This window comes from Medicago truncatula, chromosome 8, assembly GCF_003473485.1.
Source record: "Medicago truncatula cultivar Jemalong A17 chromosome 8, MtrunA17r5.0-ANR, whole genome shotgun sequence".
In the NCBI taxonomy this organism is placed as follows: domain Eukaryota; kingdom Viridiplantae; phylum Streptophyta; class Magnoliopsida; order Fabales; family Fabaceae; genus Medicago; species Medicago truncatula.
The window spans coordinates 40,507,756-40,513,323 of record NC_053049.1 but is presented as its reverse complement, the minus strand read 5'-3'; the positions used below and the strand labels follow the sequence as shown (position 1 = coordinate 40,513,323).

Here is a 5,568-nt window from a genome sequence, read left to right as displayed (position 1 = left end):
ACCGAACTTCTAGTGTTTTTTTTTTTATATTGAAGGAAATCGAAGGAAAATTGCATACACCAATAATGCAAAAAAAAAAAAAATTACACACGTCCGATCAAATTGCTTCATTTTCAGTTAGTTCATAAAATATCTTTACAAATGACTATTTGAGATTATTCTTTATTTTTTTTGGTGCAAAACTATTTGAGATTATTAATTTGATGTATATGTAAAAAAAAATCTATACTATCACAAAATAGAAATTAATGTCATGTAAATATTTCTGAAGGTTTTTTAAGAACTAACATAGTAAAGTGGCACAGGGGTTCATAAAAAAAAAGTGGCACTGTGGTGTAAATTTAATTGGATACACGTGTAAAACTAATAATAGTAATAATCTCTAAAATATTTGTGTGAAAATTCATTTTTTTGGTTGTACAATCTTTTATGACATGAGTTTTTGAGACAATCATTGAATTAAATTATTCCTCTTTTGCAATTACTAGTAATTACTACTAATTATTAATTATAGTAAGTCAGGTACGGTTTTTCCGTAGTAGTACAAAATAACATCAATTTGTTCCAAAAATATAAAATAAGAGAATATCAATGGTAATAGTAGTACATCAATTTGTTCCAAAAAAACTTTCTTTTTTGTCCAGTAGTATAGTGGTTAAAACTCACACAATTAAATGTGGAGAAATGGGGTGTCCGAGATTCGAACCCCCAACCCCTGTATAAATTATACAATGTCCCTATCAATTGAGTTAAGTTTACTGGGACAAATTTAAACTTTTTATAGGTGTGTTTGATTTACTAAAACCAAAGGAATAATTTCAACAAGGGAGTCCCCTATTTGTACTCTGATTGGTTGAGTATACACTGTCTACACACGTGTTTCATACACCAAACATACTTGTAACAACAAAAATCATTTCTTGCAAAACAAGCCACTGATCATGCATATCCGTATCACCATTTATCTACTACTCCCTATTATCTCTCTCGCTAATTATTATTTCCTTCAATATACCTCAGCTCTCGGGATTTTTAGTGATAAATTGCATTCATTTCTTTTCCGAATTTTTCTTTGCAAAAAAAAAATAACATTGAGAATTCTACTATAAATACCCCATCATAGAGCAGAGTTTTTCCACACTTCACTCACTGTTTTTTCTTATTCTCTGTTCTCGTTCTTGTCCATTTGGCTTTGTTTTTGTTTTCCATGGCTCCTCCCAACACAACCCTTGATATTGTCAAAACTGAGTCATTGCTTGATTTATCCGAGGGAAAATTCACTGTTAGGGGTGTTCCTTTGTTTCATGATGTTCCTGAGAATGTTTCTTTCAGTTCATTCTCTTCTATATGTAAACCCTCTGAGTCAAATGCACCACCTTCACTCGTTGACCGTGTTCTTTCTTTTTCTCACAAAGGTGGTTTCTTTGGATTCTCCAATGAAACCCCATCTGATAGATTCATGAATTCATTAGGTAGTTTCAATGGTAGAAACTTTGTCAGTATTTTTAGGTTCAAAACTTGGTGGTCTACTCAATGGATAGGAAGATCTGGTTCTGATTTGCAAATGGAAACTCAATGGATTCTTTTTGAGATTCCTGAAATCAGATCCTATGCTGTGATCATTCCTATCATTGAAAACGGTTTTAGGTCTGCACTTCATCCTGGTTCTGATGACCATTTTATGATTTGTGCTGAGAGTGGTTCAACAAAGGTGAAAGCATTGAGTTTCAATGCTATTGCTTATGTTCATTTTTCTGAAAATCCTTATGATTTGATGAAAGAAGCTTATAGTGCTTTGAGGGTTCATCTCAACACTTTTAGGCTACTGGAAGAGAAAACACTTCCAAATTTGGTTGATAAATTTGGTTGGTGTACATGGGATGCTTTTTATTTGACTGTGAATCCTATTGGTGTTTTTCATGGTCTCGATGATTTCTCAAAAGGCGGCGTTGAGCCAAGATTTGTTGTCATTGACGATGGATGGCAAAGTATTATCTTGGATGGTGATGATCCTAATGTGGATGCAAAGAATCTTGTTCTTGGTGGTGAACAGATGACTGGGAGGCTTCATAGGCTTGATGAAGGTGACAAGTTCAAAAAATACGAAAGTGGATTGGTGTTGGGTCCTAATTCACCTCCTTTTAATCCGAAAACAATTAAGGAGTTGATTACAAAGGGAATTGAACATGAGCATTTGGAGAGACAAAGAGAGGAGGCAGTTTTATCCAAGAGTTCTGATTTGGCTGAGATTGAGTCAAAGATCAAGCAATTAGTCAAAGAAATTGATGATCTCTTTGGTGGAGAAGAAAGTAGTGGTGCTCCAAAAAGTGAATTGAAGGACTATGGATTGAAGGCTTTCACAAGGGATTTGAGGACTAAGTTCAAAGGTTTGGATGATGTTTATGTTTGGCATGCACTTTGTGGTGCTTGGGGTGGTGTGAGACCTGGAGCCACACACCTTGATGCCAAAATTATCCCTTGCAAACTTTCACCTGGCCTTGATGGGACAATGCATGATCTTGCTGTTGTTAACATTGTCAAAGGTGCAATTGGGCTAGTTCATCCTGATCATGTCAGTGACTTTTATGATTCCATGCACTCTTTTCTTGCTGAATCTGGTGTCACAGGAGTCAAAGTTGATGTCATTCATGTGAGTTCTCTAATTTGAATTTTCCTTTACTTTGCCATTATTGACCATGATAATTATTGTAGTGTGTTTTGTGGAGAAATAATAATCATTAGTCTTTTATTGTTATTGTAGACTCTTGAATATGTGCATGATGAATTCTTTGGATATAAGTTATAACTGCGTCACGATACGAAACATAATGAAAAATATATAATCCATGATCAGTGATAAATCGTCATATTTTAGTTAGTTCAATAAAACCAGGGTGCTGAAAACATGAAAAGGGGTCTTTTTTCAATTTTTATTTTCAGATTAAAAGCATATGGGATTTACTTACAAAATTTAGATCGTATAGCACTATTATTGAAGTGTTTGTTGTATGACCAAATAATCATTAATAGTTTTGTTTATTATGCAGACTCTTAAATATGTTTGTGATGAATATGGAGGCAGAGTTAACCTTGCTAAAGCTTATTACGAAGGGTTGACAAAATCCATTGCTAAGAATTTCAATGGAAGTGGAATTATTGCTAGCATGCAACAATGCAATGACTTTTTCTTCCTTGGAACAAAGCAAGTTTCCATGGGGAGAGTTGGTAAGCATTAAGCACCAATGTACAAACATAGTATCAATGAACTTTGCTATTTTTATTTATTCATTCACACATATGCAAGCAAAAAATATTTTATTAAACTAATAGTTACAACTTTTTTTTTGTAGGGGATGACTTTTGGTTCCAAGATCCTAATGGTGATTCAATGGGAGTTTTTTGGTTACAAGGTGTACACATGATTCATTGTTCCTACAATAGCTTATGGATGGGACAAATGATTCAACCTGATTGGGACATGTTCCAATCAGACCATATTTGTGCCAAATTTCATGCAGGTTCAAGAGCTATCTGTGGTGGTCCAGTTTATTTGAGTGATAATGTTGGCTCTCATGACTTTGATCTGATTAAGAAGCTTGTTTTCCCTGATGGTACAATTCCTAAGTGCATACATTTTCCCCTTCCAACAAGAGATTGCCTTTTCAAGAACCCTCTATTTGACCAAACCTCTGTCCTCAAAATCTGGAACTTCAACAAGGTACCTTTCTCTCACCCACATTTTTTTTTTATACCAAACTTCAATTCTAGGTGCTAATAAAATATTTTCCATATTTAAATACTCCCTCCGTCCCTATATGTAAGCACAAGGTGCCTCTAATAAAAGGGTGCTTAAATATAGGGACGGAGGAAGTACTATCTATGTAGTACTGTCACCTCAAATTGATGGCATGTTTGGTGTTTGGTACATGCTTGACACCGACCAACATGATAGTGACATAGTTCAATTCAAATATTTTTATTTTCTTAAATTACTATCAGTATCCATGTATCAATGTCGTAATCGTATTCGTTGTTTCAACATGTTTTTTTATAGGTTACTATATGTTAATATGTAATAACCAAATTTTGGTCATATATTGCGCAGTATGGAGGAGTGATTGGTGCTTTCAACTGTCAAGGGGCCGGGTGGGATCCAAAAGAGCACAAGTTTAGGGGATTCCCTGAATGCTACAAGCCAATAACTGGAACTGTGCATGTAACTGAAGTTGAATGGGCTCAAAAGAAATAGGCATCTCATTTGGGTAAGGCAGAAGAGTATGTAGTCTACTTCAATCAAGCTGAAGAACTTCGTTTGATGACCCCAAAATCTGAACCAATCAAGTATATCATTCAGCCATCCACCTTTGAGTTATACAATTTTGTTCCACTTACAAAGCTAGGGGGCAACATCAAATTTGCACCAATTGGGTTGACAAATATGTTCAACAGTGGTGGAACAGTTCTAGATTTGGAATATGCTGAGAGTGGTGCTAAGATTCAGGTTAAAGGTGGTGGAAATTTCCTTGCTTATTCAAGTGAATCACCAAAGAAGTTTCAATTGAATGGTTCTGAAGTGGCTTTTGAGTGGCTGGGTGATGGAAAACTGTCTCTCAATGTTTCTTGGATTGAAGAGGCTAGTGGTGTGTCTGAATTGGCAATTTTCTTCTAGAGTACTAGAATATTACTACAATTTGCTTTGCTTCTGTTTCGTTTTTTTTTTTTTTTGAAGGATTTGTTTCTGTTTCGTTTTTTTTTTAAGGATTTCCTTCTGTTTCTTGTATACCAAGAAATAGAAGTTAATTTATGAATAATACAATGTGTGAATGTTGTTCACACTTCTCTTAATCTAAATATTGATCAAAAGTGCTAGAATATTATTACCATAACAATGTACTTCTGTGTCTTACATGCCAAGAAAAGGAAGTTAATTTATGAATTTATGAATAATACACTGTGTGAATATTGATCACACTTCTCTTATATCATATATATTAGCCTAATGAAAGTAATGCTATGAATAGTTGTAAACGTGCTAAAGATTTTTCCCTTCTTTTATTGCAAACTCTTACATGATACACCGAAGTTTTCATGGATCTTTAGAAGTTGCATTCACACAGTGTTCTTGATGTACAAATTTGCACAAACCTTTACTTGAGTTTGCCGTAAATCACATTCCCCTTTCTTCTTGATATGGAATTCAATGGTTTAACTCTTAAAATTTAGAGAATTTGCTTAATAACCCTGAAGCTTTTAATTCTTGAATTTTTGTTCTCAATTCAATTTGAGTATGAAAAATGTTGAACAAATCATGAGATGCTTTCGAAGATTTGTATTTTTCATTATAATTTCAGTTTTGTTATGTCTACTATTTTATAAAACTAACGATATTTGATTTTAATAAATTTCATATGCAAATTTGAAATTGAAATGATCTTTAGACAAATCATGGTTCTTTTCTTATTTTTACTCACTATATTGATCTATTTAAATTTATGTTTAATTTGAATATATTTCAATTTTTCTTTTATTGATTAACATCAATAAATAAATTGATCAATATATATTACT

The 5,568-nt window shown here is 33.5% G+C and overlaps 1 pseudogene; it reads left to right on the top strand.

Moving 5' to 3' along the window:
* The first annotated feature begins 1,192 nt into the window (after nt 1–1,192).
* LOC11415882 (stachyose synthase-like) lies at nt 1,193–4,685 on the top strand (annotated as a pseudogene).
* Nucleotides 4,686–5,568: the final 883 nt, after the last annotated feature.